An 18,668-nucleotide genomic window follows, 5' to 3' on the forward strand; every position below is an offset into this window, starting at 1 on the left:
GTGGAGTCACAGATAGGCAAGGTGGTGAAGAATGTTTTCACAATGACTGCTTTCTTCAGTCAGACTGCTGAGTACAAGAGATAATGGGAACTGCAGATGCTGGAGAATCCAAGACAACAAAGTGTGAAGCTGGATGAACACAGCAGGCAAAGCAGCATCCTAGGAGCACAAAAGCTGATGTTTCGGGCCTAGACCCTTCATCAGAGAAGGCCCGAAACGTCAGCTTTTGTGCTCCTAGGCCTGTTGTGTTCATCCAGCTTCTTACTTTGTTGTGCTGAGTATAAGAGTATGGATGTCTTGTTGCAGCTGTATAAGACATTGTTAAGGCCACATTGGAGTACCGCACACAGTTCTGGTCACCCTACATCGAAAGGATATTATTAAACTAGAAAGAGCACAAAAAGGATTTACTAAGATACCACTGGACTGGAAGTTTGAGTTATGAGGAAAGGCTGGGACATTTCCCCGCCCCCTCCTCCCCCCGCCTCCTGGAGCATAGCAGGCTGAGGGGTGGCCTTATAGCAGTCTATAGAATCATTAGGTATAGATAATGCAGACAGCCAACAGCTTTTCCTCATGGTACAGGAGTCTAATAGCTAGAGGGCATAGGTTTAAGATGGGAGAGGACAGGTACAAATGTATCCAAAGGGGCAATGTTACCCCCCTTCCCCCACACAGGTAGGGATGAGTGTCTGGAATAGGCTACCAGGAGGTAGTGGTGGAAGCAAGTACAAATTTTTTATTTAGGAAACATTTGGACAGGTACATGGATTAGACAGCTCCGAGGGATATGGGCCAAATTCAGGCAAATCAGACCTCAATTAACTGTGAGAACTGGGCAGCTGTAAACCTCCCGGAATGAGGAAAGAGAAGAAATTCGCTTAGTCCCTCAAGCCTGCTCATGGCTGAACTGGTTGTTTCACATTCTCCCCCATCCCCGAATCTTTCATCCCCTTGCTCATCTGATTTCAAAACATTCAAAGACACGTCTGTCGTCTGCAAGGTGTTAGAAAGGATTCTGAGGGATAGGATTTATGACCATCTGGAAGAGCATGGCTTGATCAAATGCAGTCAACACGGCTTTGTAAGGGGCAGGTCATGCCTCACAAACCTTAGAGTTCTTTGAGGGTGTGACTAGAAAAGTTGATGAGGGTCGAGCTGTGGATGTGGTGTATATGGACTTCAGTAAGGCATTTGATAAGGTTCCCCATGGTAGGCTCATTCAGAAGGTCAGGAGGAATGGGATACAGGGGAACTTAGCTGTCTGGATATAGAACTGGCTGGCCAACAGAAGGCAGCGAGTGGTAGTAGAAGGAAAATATTCTGCCTGAAAGTCAGTGGTGAGTGGTGTTCCACAGGGCTATGTCCTTGGGCCTCTACTGTTTGTAATTTTTATTAATGACTTGGATGAGGGAATTGAAGGATGAGTCAGCAAGTTTGCAGACGACATGAAGGTCGGAGGTGTCGTTGACAGTATAGAGGGCTGTTGTAGGCTGCAGTGGGACATTGACAGGATGCAGAGATGGGCTGAAAGGTGGCAGATGGAGTTCAACCTGGCGAAATGCGAGGTGATGCATTTTGGAAGGTCGAAGTTGAAAGCCGAGTACAGGATTAAGGATAGGATTCTTGGCAGTGTGGAGGAACAGAGGGATCTTGGTGTGCAGATACATAGATCCCTTAAAATGGCCACCCAAGTGGACAGGGTTGTTAAGAAAGCATATGGTGTTTTGGCTTTCATTAACAGGGGGATTGAGTTTAAGAGTCGTGAGATCTTATTGCAGCTCTATGAAACTTTGGTTAGCCCGCACTTGGAACACTGTGTCCAGTTCTGGTCGCCCTATTATAGGAAAGATGTGGATGCTTTGGACAGGGTTCAGAGGAGGTTTACCAGGATGCTGCCTGGACTGGAGGGCTTATCCTATGAAGAGAGGTTGACTGAGCTCGGTCTCTTTTCATTGGAGAAAAGGAGGAGGAGAGGGGACCTAATTGAGGTATACAAGATAATGAGAGGCATAGATAGAGTTGATAGCCAGAGACTATTTCCCAGGGCAGAAATGGCTAGCACGAGGGGTCATAGTTTTAAGCTGGTTGGAGGAAAGTATAGAGGGGATGTCAGAGGCGGGTTCTTTACACAGAGAGTTGTGAGAGCATGGAATGCGTTGCCAGCAGCAGTTATGGAAGCAAGGTCATTGGGGTCATTTAAGAGACTGCTGGACATGCATATGGTCACAGAATTTGAGGGTGCATACATGAGGATCAATGGTCGGCACAACATCGTGGGCTGAAGGGCCTGTTCTGTGCTGTACTGTTCTATGTTCTAAAGACTCTCTTGCTCAACAGCTACTGCAAGTTGAGTTTCAAAGACTTACAACTCTCAGCAGGAAAAAAAAATTTCCTCCCTATCTGCACTTTAAATAGATGACCTGTTAGCTTGAAACAATCATCCCTACTTCTAGAATCTCCCAGAAGAGATTCCACCTTGTAAGGACCCCAGCTTCCACTGCATTACATTCTTCTTTATACAAAGGTGATCAAAATGGTGTACAATAATCCAGATGCACTTCACCAATGCCCCATATAATTGCAGCCTAACCGCCCTGCTGTAATATTCAATTCTATTTCTGCTTCTGACAATCACAATCAAATATCCATACGCCTGCTACATTTTATAATCATGAATGTGATTAACAGTGACAGTAAGACTAGATATTCTGGGGCTTTATGATGTGGATTTGAGGGATTGATACTGGACAGGATCCCAGGGAAAGCTCCCTTGCCAATCTTCAAATTAATGTTATGAGATCTTTGGCATACACCCGAATGCCAGTCCTGGTTTGTAAGCACTCAAACTCTGGAGTGGGATTTGAAGCCAGAACCTTGTGATTCAGAGCAACAGTGCTATCTACTGAGCCGACTGTGTACTGTAGGAAGCAAAGGTAAAGCGAGATACAGACCACCCATTATGATAGAAATTCTTGCATCACAAAAAGGATTGATGTTTCATGATTAAGATTTCAGTTTCAAATCCAGCAAGAATTCTTGATTCAAGCAATTATCTTCCATCTGACTAGAGGGGGTGATGGCAAAGCTAGTTTGACAAGAAAATGCTGCAAATGAGCAAGGGGTTTGTTATCAGAATCTTCCCGAGCCACACTGCTAGTAATGTGCATGCAGTTCAACTTCAATTAAGTATGCACTAAATATTTGCTCAGCATCACAGTCTGGAGCTTTAAGTTCTGTTGCAGCAACATCGTTTTCAGTTCTCAAGTACGACAACAAATGCCTCCCTGTTGCTAACCCATTGCCTGGACAAGCATTTTCAATGTATCACTTCCCTTGGGGGAAGGCTGCCAATGACTTCAGTCTCACCCCGGAGGGCAGTACATGCAACAAGCTCCTTTTGTGCTCCCCTGCAACCTTTGAACCCTTCTCAGTTCAAACAATCTGATCAAAAGCAGTTTGTCCTACCATCACAGAACCCCTACACAGTGCAGAAGGCAGCCATTTGGCCCAAAAAAGTTGCAGTGATCTTCCAAAGAGCATGCTACCCCAACCCTGTAGTATCTCCACACCCCCACCCCATCCTTGCATTTCCCACCTAGCATGCAAATTGCTGAACGCTACAGGTCAACTTAGCATGGCCAAAAATCAATCCTGAGAGAGGAAACCCAAGCACCTGGTAGAAACAAATGCAGACACAGGGAGAACATGAAAACTCCGCACAGACAGTCGCCTGAGACTGGAATCAAATGCGATACTCAGGTGTTGTGAGGCAGCAGTGCTAACCACTGAGCCACCATAACATCCACAAGGCAGTCATCTCATTCATCTAAACAAAAAATAGTTTGAACAGTTTAGAATAAATTACATCAAGACTGTTATAAATTATTCACTCATAAATACAGACCTACTGCCCATCATGAACTGGATTTGAGATGCCTGGCTTGCTCAGCCATTTCAAAGGGTGGTTTTTCTGTTATTTATTCACAAGACATGGATGTTGCTGGTGAGGACAATATTTAATTGCCCATTCCTAACTGCCCAGAGATCAGTTCAGACTCAACCACGTTGCCATGGGTCTGCAGTCACACGTAAGCCAACAGGTAAGAATGGCACATTTCCTTCCCTAAAATAGAAAGGGCATTAGCCGACCAGGTTTTTTTTCCCCCTACAACAATCGACATTGGGTTAGCTTTTTAATCCAGGTTTTTAACTGAATTCAAATTCAAAAAGTGACATGACACTATGCCACCACCTTCCCCAGTTAAGGGTCAACCACACTGCTGAAAGTCTGGAGTCACGTGTAGGCCAGACTGTTTGAGAACAGACAGGCTTCCATTTCTAAGTCCTGCTCTTTTCACAAAGGTCCTGAAAACCCTTTCCCTTCAGGTATTTATCCAGCTCCCCTTTGAAAGGTCCGAGTGGATCTGTTTCCACTTCCCTTTGAGGCAGTGCCAATTCCCTTTCCCTGTATCAAGGCATGGAACAGTACAGCACAGCACAGGACTAGGCCCTTCGGCCCATCATGTTTATGCAGATGATGATGCCATTCGAAGTTAATCCCGCCTGCCTGCACAAAGATTGTATCCCTCTATTCCTTGATTGTTCATGTGCCTGTCTAAATGTCTCTTAAAATGTTATTGTCATAAAATACCTCCCCTAGCAGCACGTTCCAGACACCTCCCTCCCCTCTGTGCAGAACATTTGCCTCACACATCTCCTTTAAACTTGACCCCTCTTGCCCTAAACTCATTCCCATTTGTCATTTTACCAGGGTGGAAGTGTCTCTAACATCTTATCCATGCTTCTCACAATTTTATGTACTTCTGTAAGGTCACCCCTCAGCCTCCAACATTTTAGTAAAAACAATCCAAGTTTGTCCAACCCCTCCTTATATCTAACATGCTTCAATCCAGGCAATTTGAGAGGGAGAAGGGAGAATCTGAAGTGCCAGTATTACAGTTGAACAAAGGGAACTATGGAGCTATGAGGGAGGAGCTGGCCAAAGTTCAATGGTTCAATACCCTACCAGGGATGGCAGTGGAACAATGGCAGATATTTCTGGATGGAATGCAGAAGGTGCAGGATCAGTTCATTCCAAAGAGGAAGAAAGATCCTAAGGGGAGGCGGGGGCGGCCGTGGCTGACGAGGGAAACTAAGGACTGTATAAAAATAAATCAGAAGTATAACACAGCAAAGATGAGTGGGAAGCCGGAGGACTGGGAAAGTTTTAAAGAGCGACAGAGGATAACTAAAAAGGCAATACGTGGAGAAAAGAAAGAGGTACGAAGGCAAATTGGCCAAAAATATAAAAGGAGGATAGTAAAAGCTTTTCTTAGGTATGTGAAAAGAAAAAAAAATGGTTAAGACTAAAATTGGGCCCTCGAGGACAGAAACGGGTGAGTTTATTATGGGGAACAAGGAAATGGCAGAAGAGTTGAATAGGTACTTTGGATCTGTCTTCACTAGGGAAGACACAAGCAATCTCCCAGATGTTATAGTGGCTGAAGGACCTAGGATAATGGATGAACTGAAGGGAATTTATATTAGGCAGGAAATGGTGTTGGATAGACTGTTAGGTCTGAAGGCTGATAAGTTCCTGGGACCTGATTGTCTGCATCCCAGGGTACTTAAGGAGGTGGCTCTAGAAATCACGGACGCATTGGTAATTATTTTCCAAGGTTCTATAGATCCTGGATCAGTTCCTGCGGATTGGAGGGTGGCTAACGTTGTCCCACTTTTCAAGAAAGAAGGGAGAGAAAACAGCGAATTATAGACCGGTCAGCCTGACGTCATTTGGATAGCACGAACAGGATAGGTCAGAGTCAGCATGGATTTACGACGAGGAAATCGTGCTTGACTAATCTTCTGGAATTTTTTTGAGGATGTAACTACGAAGATGGATAAGGGAGAGCCAGTGGATGTAGTGTACCTGGACTTTCAGAAAGTCTTTGATAAAGTCCCACTTAATAGATTAGTGAGCAAAATTAGGGCACATGGTATTGGGGGCAAAATACTGGCTTGGATTGCTTCCTGTCAGCCAGCCAATTTTCAAAGAGTAGTGATAAAGGGGTCCCTTTCGGAATGGCAGGCAGTGACCAGTGGGGTTCCACAAGGTTCGGTGCTGGGACCGCAGCTATTTACAATATACATTAATGATATAGATGAAGGCATTAAAAGTAATATTAGCTAATTTGCCGATGACACAAAGCTGGGTGGCAGGGTGAAATGCGAGGAAGATGTTATGAGAATATAGGGTGACTTGGACAGGCTAGGTGAGTGGGTGGATGCATGGCAGATGCAGTTTAATGTGGATAAATGTGTGGTTATCCACTTTGGTGGCAAGAACAGGAAGGCAGATTACTATCTCAATGGAGTCAAGTTAGGTAAAGGGGAAGTACAACGAGATATAGGTGTTCTTGTACATCAGTCAATGAAAGCAAGCATGCAGGTACAGCAGGCAGTGAAGAAAGCTAAATAGCATGCTGGCCTTCACCACAAGAGGAATTGGGTATAGGAGCAAAGAGGTCCTTCTGCAGCTGTACAGGGCCCTGGTGACACCATACCTGGAGTACTGTGTGCAGTTTTGGTCTCCAAATTTGAGGAAGGACATTCTGGCTATTGGGGGAGTGCAGCGTAGGTTCACGAGGTCAATTGTCAGAATGGCAGGACTATCATGTGTTGAAAGATTGGAGTGACTGGGCTTGTATACTCGAGTTTAGAAGGATGAGAGGGGATCTAATTGAGACATAAGATAATTAAGGGATTGGACATTCTGGAGGCAGGAAGCATGTTTCCGTTGATGGGGGAGACCAGAACCAGAGGACACAGTTTAAAAATAAGGGGTAGGCCATTTAGTACAGAGTTGAGGAAAAACTTCTTTACCCAGAAAGTGGTGGATATATGGAATGCTCTGCCCCAAAGGCAGTGGAGAACAAGTCTCTGGACGCTTTCAAGAAAGAGATGGATAGAGCTCTGAAAGATAGTGGAATCAAGGGTTATGGGGATAAGGCAGGAACAGGATACTAATCGTGGATGATCAGCTATGATCATAATGAATAGTGGTGCTGGCTCAAAGAACCAAATGGCCTACTCCTGTACCTATTGTCTATAAACCTCCTTTGCACCCTTTCCAAAATCTCCTTATCCTTCTTAAGGTGTGGCAAACAGAGCTGCACACGGTACTCCAAATGTGGTCTAACTAAATCTTACACAACTACAACATGACTCGTCAACTTTTACACTCCAAACCAATCGCAGGCAAGCATGCTCTCTGGTTTTTTAAACAAATTATCCACTTGTGTTGCCACTCTCAGGGACTATTGACTTGAATCCCACAGTCCCTCTGTACATCAATGCTCCTAAGGGTCCTGCCATTTACTGTATACTCTCCTTTTGCATTTGGCTTCTGAAAATACATCACCCAGTTTGTTCAGATTAAACTACTGGTTATTTCTCCAGCCAACTGGTCGAAATCTAGTTTATCCTTTGACAACCTTCCTCACTATCCACAACTCCACCAATTCTCCTTTTATCTGCCAACTTACTAAATCAAACGACCTACATTTTTACCCAAATCGTTTCTATATAATAATATATACAAACACCATACGCCCCAACACTAATCCTTGCAAAACACCACTGGTTAACCTCCACTTAATCTCTGTCGCGTATGTTCAGAGGAGGCCAACTTCGGAGGCTCCCTTGTCAAAGCTTGCCTCATCTGAACATGTATAATGGGAGACAGAAGAACTGAAAGAATGGGATGAAGTCTTTACAGGAGACAGGGCAAGAGGATGTATAGTCCCAGCAGCTGTGGGAGACAGTGGGGTTTATAGTGGAAATTAGTGGCCGGTCTATTCCCCAGAAATGAAACCCAGATGTCAAGCATTCTCGCAGTTCCTCTGTCTCCATCATATATGTTCAGAGGAGGTCAACTTTGACAAGGGAGCCTCTGAATTGTCCAACTTCCTCAACCGAGGATTCCCCAGCACTGTTGTCGACAGGGCCTCAACCAGGTCTGACCCATCTCCTGCACTTCTACCCTCACCCCTTCCCTTCCACGTCAGCAATACGGTTCCTCTTGTCTTCACCTTCCATCCCACAGCATCCATTCCAGAAGATCATCAGACATCATTTCAGCCACCTCCAGCATGATGATACCAGCAGCCACATATTCTCCTCCCCTCCCTTGTCCGCCTTCTGCAGGGACTGTTCCCGCTGGGACACCCTGTTCCACACTTCCTTCACCCGCAACAAACACGCCTCCACCCCCTGAAAACAGCCCTATAGCAACTTTCTTTGTAAAGAGTGATGATGCAACACCTGCCCATTTACCTCCTCCCTCCCCAGTCTCCAAGGGCCCAAACATACTTTCTAGTTGAAGCAACACTTCACCTGCTCTTCCTAGAATCTAGTCCACTGCATTCACTGCTCACATTGTGGTCTCCTACAGATTAGGGAAAACAAAGTACAGACTGGATGACTGCTTCACAAAACATCTAAGTTCTGCTCTCAAAAATATCCCTTAGCTACCTGTTGCTTGCCATTTAACATGCCACCCTGTTCCCTGGCCACAGTCCAGCAAAGCTCAACACAAGCTGGAAGAACAACACCTCATTTTCTGCTTGGCGACCCTGCAGCCCTCCAGATTCAATATCAGTTCTATAATTTTATGGCCTGAATGCTCCCATGTCCTAGCCCCCTACCCCACATACCAGGCTTCGTTAGTTATCACAGTCTGCTATGACACACTACCTATTGTTAGTCACCAACAGTCCCCGTTAACAACTATTCACCCTCCTAGCCAGATCATTAGCAACTCCTTTGTCTATCCAAGATAATAAAATGTGAGACTGGATGAACACAGCAGGCCAAGCAGCATCTCAGGAGCACAAAAGCTGACGTTTCGGGCCTAGACCCTTCATCAGAGAGGGGGATGTGGTGAGGGTTCTGGAATAAATAGGGAGAGAGGGGGAGGCGGACCGAAGATGGAGAGAAAAGAAGATAGGTGGAGAGGTAGGGAGGGGATAGGTCAGTCCAGGGAAGACGGACAGGTCAAGGACGTGGGATGAGGTTAGTAGGTAGATGGGAGTGCGGCTTGGGGTGGGAGGAAGAACAGGTTAGGGAGGCAGAGACAGGTTGGACTGGTTTTGGGATGCAGTGGGTGGAGGGGAAGAGCTGGGCTGGTTGTGTGGTGCAGTGGGGGGAGGGGACGAACTGGGCTGGTTTAGGGATGCAGTGGGAGAAAGGGAGATTTTGAAACTGGTGAAGTCAACATTGATACTATTAGGCTGCAGGGTTCCCAGGCGGAATATGAGTTGCTGTTCCTGCAACCTTCGGGTGGCATCATTGTGGCACTGCAGGAGGCCCATGATGGACATGTCATCTAAAGAATGGGAGGGGGAGTGGAAATGGTTTGCGACTGGGAGGTGCAGTTGTTTGTTGCGAACTGAGCGGAGGTGTTCTGCAAAGCGGTCCCCAAGCCTCCGCTTGGTTTCCCCAATGTGGAGGAAGCCACACCGGGTATTTGCTTTTCAATCCCTTCAGGCTCTATCCTATCGTTTATTGCCTACTCCATCCCCCTTCCCATTTTCTGCATATAAACTGATGTTTTTCCAGCTACCACCAGTTCTGGGTAAGGATCACCAGACGCAGAATGTTAATTCTGGGTTTTTTCCTTCACAGATGCTGCCAGACCTGTTGAGCTTCCAGCAACTGGTTATTGCTCCTGATTTACAGCATCTGCAGTTCTTTCGGTTTTCAATTTTGCATCCAATCTGCCAATTTGGCATGGACCTCATGTGACTCCATCCTCTGAGGGACCTGGTCAAATGCTTTAGTAAAGTCCATGCAGACATCAGCCACTGCCTAATGCTCAATCATCTTCATCACTTCAAGAAACTCCATCAAATTTGAGACCCAAACCCACCCCCCCATCTCCCCACACAAAAGCCATGCTGACTAACTTTAAGTCTATTGTTTTCCCAAATGCAAGTAAATCTGCTCCAACAATCTTCTCCAATAAATTTACCTACCACTAATGCAAGTCTCCGTATTTTATAATCTCCTGGATTATCCCTGATGCCCTTCCGAAATAAAAGAACAACATTAGTTATTCTCAGTCATCTGGGGCCTTATCTGCGGCTAAAGAGGATACAAAGATCTCTAATCAAGGCCCCAAACAATTTCCTCCCTTGCCTTCTTCAATATCAAGAGTTTCTCTGCTTTAATATTTTTCAAGACACCCATCACAACCACCACGTTCTTAAGAGATAGTAAGAAGATGGGTCTTCTGAAGAAGGGTCAGCCTTCCTGCTCCTCTGATGCTGCTTGATCTGCTGTGTTCATCCAGCTCTACACCACCTTCTTAATGTTGACACACCTGGGAATATCAACATACACCTCTTGAATCTTACCATCATCCATATCTTTGCATCGGTATTCACCAAGGAGAAAGTCCTCATTAAAGACCTCACCCACTTCCTGTGACTCCACAGACAAATTCACTCCTTTGTGCTTGAGTGGACCTCACCTTTCCCTAACTACATAGAACTACTGCTCTATATATAAATGGAAGAGGTTAGATAGACCTTAGGATTAGGGTACAAGTTCAGCACAACATTGTAGGCTGAAGGGCCTGTACTGTTCTATGTTCTATTCTCCTTAATTCTACTTTCCAAGGACATCAGCCATCCTGTTTTTTCCTTGTTTAAGTTCTTACTTGGTTCCTTTATATTCCCCAAAAGCCTTGTCTGATTTCAGTTTTCTAAACCTCGCATTAGCTTCCCATTTGTTCTTAACTTAAAAAAATACTTCCAACATATCATCTAGGGTTCCCAAATATTACACTCTTTAAAATCAACCATCCTTATGGGAACATGTTGGTCCTGAATTCTTAAATCGAATTAGCCTTTCAAAAGATTCCCATAGGTCAGATGTGGATTTACCCTCACACAGCCACTTAAATTAAAATTTACTGCCTAAGACTCTTATAATTAGCCTGTCCCCCCCAACCCCCAGTTCAGCACATTCACTGAAGGTCCAATCTTATCCTTAACCATAACTATCTTAAATCTTGAAAATTTCTCATATGCCCTTGGGTCCTTTTACAAATACCTTAAAACCGAAGGTCACAGCTACAACCGAAGCAGTTTCTTTGAAGAGGCTGCATTAAAATCCATTGTCAATTTAAACACCTCTATCAAATCTCCTTTTAATCTTCTCTGCCATAAAACAGCTTGTCCAGTCTAACACCCTCCCGAGGTGTGTCCCCGCTACACCCTCTTCAGAAACTCAGCAATCTTCTTGCTATGCAGTGCCAGATCAGGACAAAATACTGCAGCTGAGGCCTAAAAATGATTCAGTGTTAAGCTCTTTGGGGGAAGTGATGGCCCAGTGGTATTAATGCTAGACTATTAACCCAGAGACCCAGGTAATGTTCCGAGTAACCAGGTTCAAATTCCACAGTGACAGATGGTGGAATCTGAATTCGATAACAATCTGGATGACTGGGGATCCACTGTCAATTGTTGGGAAAATCTGTCCGGCTCGCTAATGTCCTTTGGACCATCCTTACTTGGTCTAGCCTACAGTCGACTCCAGACCCACAGCAATGTGGTTGACTCTCAATTAGGGATTGGCAATAAATGCTGGCCCAACCAGCAATGCCCTCATCCCATGGATGAGGAAAACAAGGTTATGCTTTTGTGATCGGTGTCCTTATGATTACTCCAAGAAACCAAATTTGCACACTAGGTTGTGTCCCTGCTTGTGAGCAGTGACCCTGCAGTTCGAATCCCACTCCAGGAATTGACGGACAAGGGAAGTGCGTTTGTAACACGGCTGAACATGGAAATCTTTCAACACACGAGGTCAAGAGCTGGACAGATTCGTGGTCAGCCATCTGCAGGAGACAACAGCAAACCATTGCAGGATCTTAGCCAAACAAAACTAAGAATCAATGCAGAAGCCTGCAGTCAGGAAAATCCTTTCAGAACACAGCCCCTGAAGGGAGAATGGTAGCCAAGTCCAGTTTATTAATATACCTCAAAATGCAGCATTTCACTGCTCAGCCTTGAGGAATACCGCTGGACCGTAATCCAATCCACTTGTAAAAGGAACCATTACCACCACCTTGCATTCTGGCCCCTAGTCAAATGCACAAAACACTCTGGCATTGCCCAATTAATTCCCTGAGCCTTAACTTTGTACATTAGATCTGAGTGTTTGTTTTGTGCATTTGTTGGTAAAATGGTAAAATTGAAATAAAAAACTAAATCAGACCGTAAATGTTGTGCAAACAGGTGGTGTTGGTTACAAAACAGTGGGAGATCTTTGATAAGCAAACGTACATACTTGCAGCATACTTACCTATGTTGTGCCAAGGAAAGTATTTCTACCCAGATTGGAGATAGAGGGTCAAAGGTTGCACTGTGTCTAGCCCTGACATTCTTTTAAATCAGCCCTGAATTCAAAGACAGAAGCCAGAAACATCTACAGTAAAGTGGCCACAGAAACCAACACCTTAACAAGCCCCAATAAGATACTTCATTTCTCCCAAGAATACTGTGAAATCAAATGTGCACAGCAGTAGTAAAACTGGGGAAACTAGAGCATTTACTGCTATTTCTGTGAAATGTGAAATCCCTTCCTGAAAACATTCCTATGTATAAGTGAGGTACAAAAGGAGGTTGGTTGGTTGCATAGACAGATTCATAGAATCCTTGCAGTGCAGAAAGAGGCCATTTGTCCCATCGAGTCTGTAACGACCCTTCAAAAAGCATGTCATCCTATCCCCAGAGCACAAAAGCTGACGTTTCGGGCCTGATGAAGGGTCTAGGCCCGAAACGTCAGCTTTTGTGCGGAGATGCTGCTTGACCTGCTGTGTTCATCCAGCTCCACACTGTTATCTTGGATTCTCCAGCATCTGCAGGTCCCATTATCACTCATCCTAGCCCCGTAACCTCACATTTAGCAGGACTAACCCACCTAGCCTGCACATCCCCAGACAACTGTGGGATGGTTTAGCACAGCCAATCCACCTAACCAGTGCATCTTTGGACTGTGGGAGAAAACTAGAGCCTCCAGCAGAAATCCATGCAGGGAGTATGTCTGTACGGAGTTGCAGTCAACCAGGTCCCAAATGCTGTGAGGCAGCAGTGCTTATCACTAAGCCACCAGGCTGCCTATTCTATCATGCAAGAAGGTCACTACAAATCTGACAGTAATGTCACTCTACCTTCCGCCAATAACCTTTGACGGGCTAATAATCCAGGGGGCTGCGCTAATGGGTGATCAGTGTTAGCAAAGAATTTATCTACCCTCTTCCTCCAGAGGATTCAATAATCCTGCCTCCATTGCTATCAAAGTTGCAAAGCTCGGAGGCAATGAAGGTTTCCTCACCTCCATCTTAAATACAGTCAGAGTTGTACCGTGTGGAAACAGCACCTTTGGTTCAACTTGTCCATTCCAAACAGATATCCTAAATTAATCTTGTCCCATTTACCAGCATTTGGCCCATATCCCTAACCAGATGGCTTTTAAAATGTTGTAACTGTACCAGCCTTCATCACTTCCTCTGGCAGCTCATTGCATACGCACATCACCTTCTGCATGAAAAAGTTGCCCCTGAGGTCCCTTTTAAATATTTTCTCCCCCCTTCACCTAAAACCTATGTCCTCTAGTTCTGGATTTCCCCACCCTGGGGTAAAGGCCTTGGTTATTTACTCTACCCATGCCCCTCATGATTTTATTAAAAAGGTCATCCCTCAGCCCCCGACACTGTAGTGAGAGATTCTTTTCTTTCTTTCTTTACAAAATTCAAACAAGAAATTGCTGGAAAAGCTCAGCAGGTTTCACAGCTTCTGTGAATAAAAAACAAAAATCAGAGTTAACATTTCAGGTCTGGTGACCCTTCCAGAGAACCCTTCCCGTTCTGTGCAATGGTCACCAGAAACGAAACATTAACTCTGATTTTTGTTTTTTCTTCACAGATGCTGCCAGACCTGAACGTTTCCAGCAACTTCTGTTTTTGTTAACATTTCAAGCCTGGTACTGCTGATACATTCCGAGATCGAGCCATTCTGGACTTGAACTGTTAACTCTATTCCGCTCTCCACAGATGCTGCCAGATCGGCCGAGTTTCTCCAGCTGGCTTTCAGTTTTAATTTCAGATTGCCAGCATCTGCAGTGAATGAGCACCCTTCATTTTAAACTGTGCACGCTTGTTCACGCCTATCCCACAAAAGCAGATAATCTTCCAACTTCCTGTCAAGTCTGTCAGGATCTTATGATCCAATAAGGGCAACTCTGGCTCTTCTAAACTTGATGGGTTGGGCCTGCATCCATGGAACTTTTCCTCAACAATAACACAATGGAGGTCAATTGAAAGTTTTTAATGTTACAGAGACTTTGTTTGAGATGCCTAACTCAACTAAAGATGACTTAAGTTAGGTCAAATTCTTGAGTGGCAAAAAGCCCTCCTCCTTTTCCTCACTTTTTATTCATTGTGGATGGTACTGGCTGGGCCCAGCATTTATTCTCCATCCCTATTTGTTCAGTGGGCAATTAAGAATCAACGTCAACAACAACACTGCTGTGGGTCTGGAGTCCGTGTCAAGGCAGAAGTTTCCTTACCTGAAAGGACATTTGTGAACGAGATTGGTTTTTCCTGACAATGAACAATGGTTTCATGGGTCATCATCTGACTCAGAGTTCAATAAAAATCTGGAGTGAAAAATTCCATTATCTGCCACGGCAGGATTTGATCCCAGGTGCCCAGAATATTACCAGGGTCTCTGGATTAACAGTCCACCATGAGGCAGTCACCTCTTTCCTCTTGGTTCCCCAAGAGGAACTGGGAAATGTTAAAAAGGGACCCCATGAAGTCTCAGTTCAAGGGGCAGATAGGGGCTAGATTACAAACTCCATCCTTTGCAAGTGACTCTATTCTTTAATGTGGATAAGCAGATGGATGTACATGGAATAGTGTAGGTTAGATGGGCTTGAGATCGGTATGACAGGTCGGCACAACAGAGGGCTGAAGGGCCTGTACTGTGCTGTAATGTTCTATGTCTATGTTTATTCACTCACGGGATAAGGGAATTGCTGGCTAGGTAGCATTTCTTGTCCATCCCTAATTGCCCAGCAAGCAGTTCAGAGTCAACCATATTGCTATGGGTCTGCACTCACATGTAGGCCAGACTGGGTAGGCATGGCAGTTTCCTTCCCTCAGGGACATTAGTGAACCAGATGGGTGCTTCCCAACAATCTACAGTGGATTCATGGTCATCATTAGATTATTAATTCCAGATATTTACTAAAATCAAATTCCACCATCTGCCATTGCAGGATTTGAACCTAGGTCTCCAGAACATTACCTGGGTCAATAATACCACTCGGCCATCGCCTCCCCTCCCAGAAGTTTCCTTACCTTTAAAAAAAAGGTACAGTCGTGAAATCCCCTCCCGCATTACGGAAAAGAAAACGTCTTTAAACCAAGTTTCACAGCTTTCAGGTTGTGGGAACTCCGGAATAAACGGTTGTTTTTTGACACATCTCAGTGGGGAAAATCATAGAATTGACATGGAAGAGGGGATTGCTACTCAATCTACATGTGGGTGCCCTTGACAACTGGGCCCCAATATTAGTGCAGCTTTTTAATTAATTTTACAAACCAAATATAAAAGTTCCACAACACCTGTGGTAGGATTCAAATGCACACACCCTTGATCCATCAGTCTAGGGTCCTCGATTGCAAACCCAGTAAGATAACCAATGTACCCACAAAGCTTGCTTTTGCAAAGCTCCAATGCACGCTGGCCCAGATTGGTAAAGGACAGTACAGAGACCCCACCCCACCCCCCCCACCCCCAAGTTCCCTTTCCCTATTATAGGGTACATTCTTCATTCAATCATTTACAGCCCAAGGTGACACTCAGCCAATGCTCTGTCCACGGTGGCTAGGAATCACAGAATCCCTGCAGTGCAGAAGCAGACCATTCAGTCCAGCAAGTCCACATTGCCCCTCTGAACCGCATCCCATCCAGATCCAACCAATCCCTATAACTCTGCATTTACCAACTCTAACCCACCTAGCCTGCACACCTCTGGACTGTGCAAAAAAACCAGAGAACCCAGAGGAAAACCACACAGACACGGGGAGAACATGCAAACTCCAGAGACAGAGCCACAGTCATAGAGTCATACAGCACTGGTTCAACTAGTCCACGCTGAACATAATTCCCAACTAAACTGGTCTCACCTGCCTACTGCTGGCCCATATCCCTCCAAACTTTTCCTTTTCATGTACTTACCCAAATGCCCTTTCAACACTGCAATTGTACCCACATCCACTACTTCCCCCGCTACGGAGACCACCAGGTGGGGCGGCACAGTGATGCAATAGTGACACTGTGTAAGGCAGCAGTGCTAAAGGACCTGGGTTCAATTCCAGTCTTGAGCGACTGTTTGTGTGAAGTTTGCACATTCTCCCACTGTCTGGGTGCTCCAGTTTCCTCACACAGCCCAAAGATGTGCAGGTTGAGTGGACTGCCATGCTAAATTGCCCATAGTGTCCAAGGATGCTGTGCAGAGGGTTAGTGTGGACTCAGGGGCCAAATGGCCGGCTTCTACATGTAGGGATTCTATGATTCACCACAGGCAGGAATGGTGTCCCATGCTAGCATGCACTAAGCATCCTACTATCCACAGGTTAAACAGCATCCACACTGAACATTGCTGGTTGATAACCAATGTAGTAGAGCTGTTGGTACAGGGCATCAAGAGGAAAAAAAATCCAACGTACTTGTCTCAAATTGCATACACCCTACCTGACTGAAACACATGCACACCCTGTAAACTCACACCGGTTCTCAAAGCCGCTCTTTGATAAGCAGCAAATATCACTGACTGCAATCTGTCAAACATTGGAGAGTCCGGTTAATGCACTGGTCCTGTTCAGTGGTTCAGTAGGAGCAACAGCGGCTGGCAAAGACCCAAGTTTCAGCCACACACAGAAAAAACTATGGATTGCGGGAAGTGGGCGAAGGAAGGTGTGGCAGTCATGTCCCATCTACAGCTGCAGCAATATGCAAGGCTTCTCAACAGCACCTTCCAAGCCTGCCAACTCCATCAACGAGAATGTGGAGGGTGCCAGACACAGAAACACCACCACCGGCAAGCCCCTCCTCAAAGCCACATGCAGCTCCTGACTTTGAACGACAATCAGCCATTCCTTCATAGGTCGTCAAATTCTCTTCCTGGCAGTGAACACTGTCACCCATACTGTGACCCTACAGCCCAAGGACTGCAGTGGTTCCAAGAAGGAGGCTCACCACCATCTCAAGGCCCATTTAGGTAAGGGCAATAAAAGCTGGTCGCCAGTGATGCCCACATCCCAAGAAAGAGGAAATTTAAAGAGGTCCTCAGTACTAAAAAGTGCTATTATATTCACATTCCCAGCATCTATCCATTTCACTCATTGCATAGAGAGAATGCTCTCAAATATTAGATAAACATAGCAGGGAGGAGAGAATTGAAGACAACAAAGTTAATAAGGCAGTAAGAAGACACAAGATACTCGTCCATTAATGCTCGGGGATGGCAGGCGCAAACAAGGAAATTTTATTAAACTGCAAAGGGAAAAGGTGGCCCATTCTGCCCCAACCTGCTCCTCATTTAATAAGATCATGGCTGATCCAACTGTAACTTTAATCCACATTCCTGCCTACCTTTGATAACTTGTGACTCCCTTTTCACTCAAAATGCTGTCTTTCTCAACTGTAGAAATAGTCAATAACCCCACCTTCCGAGGAACAAAAGGTCAAACATGACTAACATTACACATTCCTCATCTTGGTCTTAAATGGGAAAGACCTCATTTTTAAACGCGGTGTTGAGATGTTAATGAGATAGCAACCATTAAATATTTATGCTCCTTATCTTCCTACACAGGGGTATGTGGAAACTGTCTTAAACTTCCTGCCCGAATAAGGTTGGATGGGAAATGTTTGTAAAGGTGTGAGGCATCTGTAATTCTGTAAGGGGATGAAACTTCTGTAACATGGTGAAACTTCTCCTTATACTGAAGTGGCCAGGTCAGTGACATTTTGTTCAAGCCTGACACTTCAGCAACTTGAAATTGCATCCTGCCGTTATTGGTCACTTTGTGGACGATCAATGCTGTATCCTGCTCTCTTTACATTCCGAATGTAGTAACTGTTTGATGGTGTTAGCCAATTCACACATACAGTATAAAAATCAGGGACTGTCTGCTATTTGGGGAGAATCGCTTATGAAACTCAGCACTCTGTACTAGGCTGAGTACTTGCTAAACAATGAAAGGCTTGTGTTTTTGTACCCTGCCAGGTCAGTGTCTTACTACTGCATCAAGTCCGTGAGGAACCTGACAGTTTCTCTCATACAAGACAGAGCATCCTTTCAGCACCAACCCTGCCAAATCCCCTCAGGATCTTGGCAGTTTGGCATAAAAACTGTTTGAAAGATCAGCTGAGCCTGACAGAACAAGTGTGATTTTAAGTTTTATTCACCACAATTGAGGAAGGACACCACAGAGGTGGCCTGGCTGCGTTTGAGATTTACCAGGGACTTTGGGAAGGTAGCAGATGATCAGAATCTTATCCTTTGGGGTTGACAGGAGACCAAAA

At 45.1% G+C, this 18,668-nt stretch overlaps 1 protein-coding gene across 10 annotated transcripts in view; it reads right to left on the reverse strand.

The window, feature by feature from the left end:
* LOC125449241 (pyruvate carboxylase, mitochondrial-like) overlaps positions 1–18,668 on the reverse strand; it is a 765,853-nt gene that overhangs the window by 666,894 nt on the left and 80,291 nt on the right. The window lies entirely within an intron of this gene.

This window comes from Stegostoma tigrinum, chromosome 42, assembly GCF_030684315.1.
Source record: "Stegostoma tigrinum isolate sSteTig4 chromosome 42, sSteTig4.hap1, whole genome shotgun sequence".
NCBI lineage: Eukaryota > Metazoa > Chordata > Chondrichthyes > Orectolobiformes > Stegostomatidae > Stegostoma > Stegostoma tigrinum.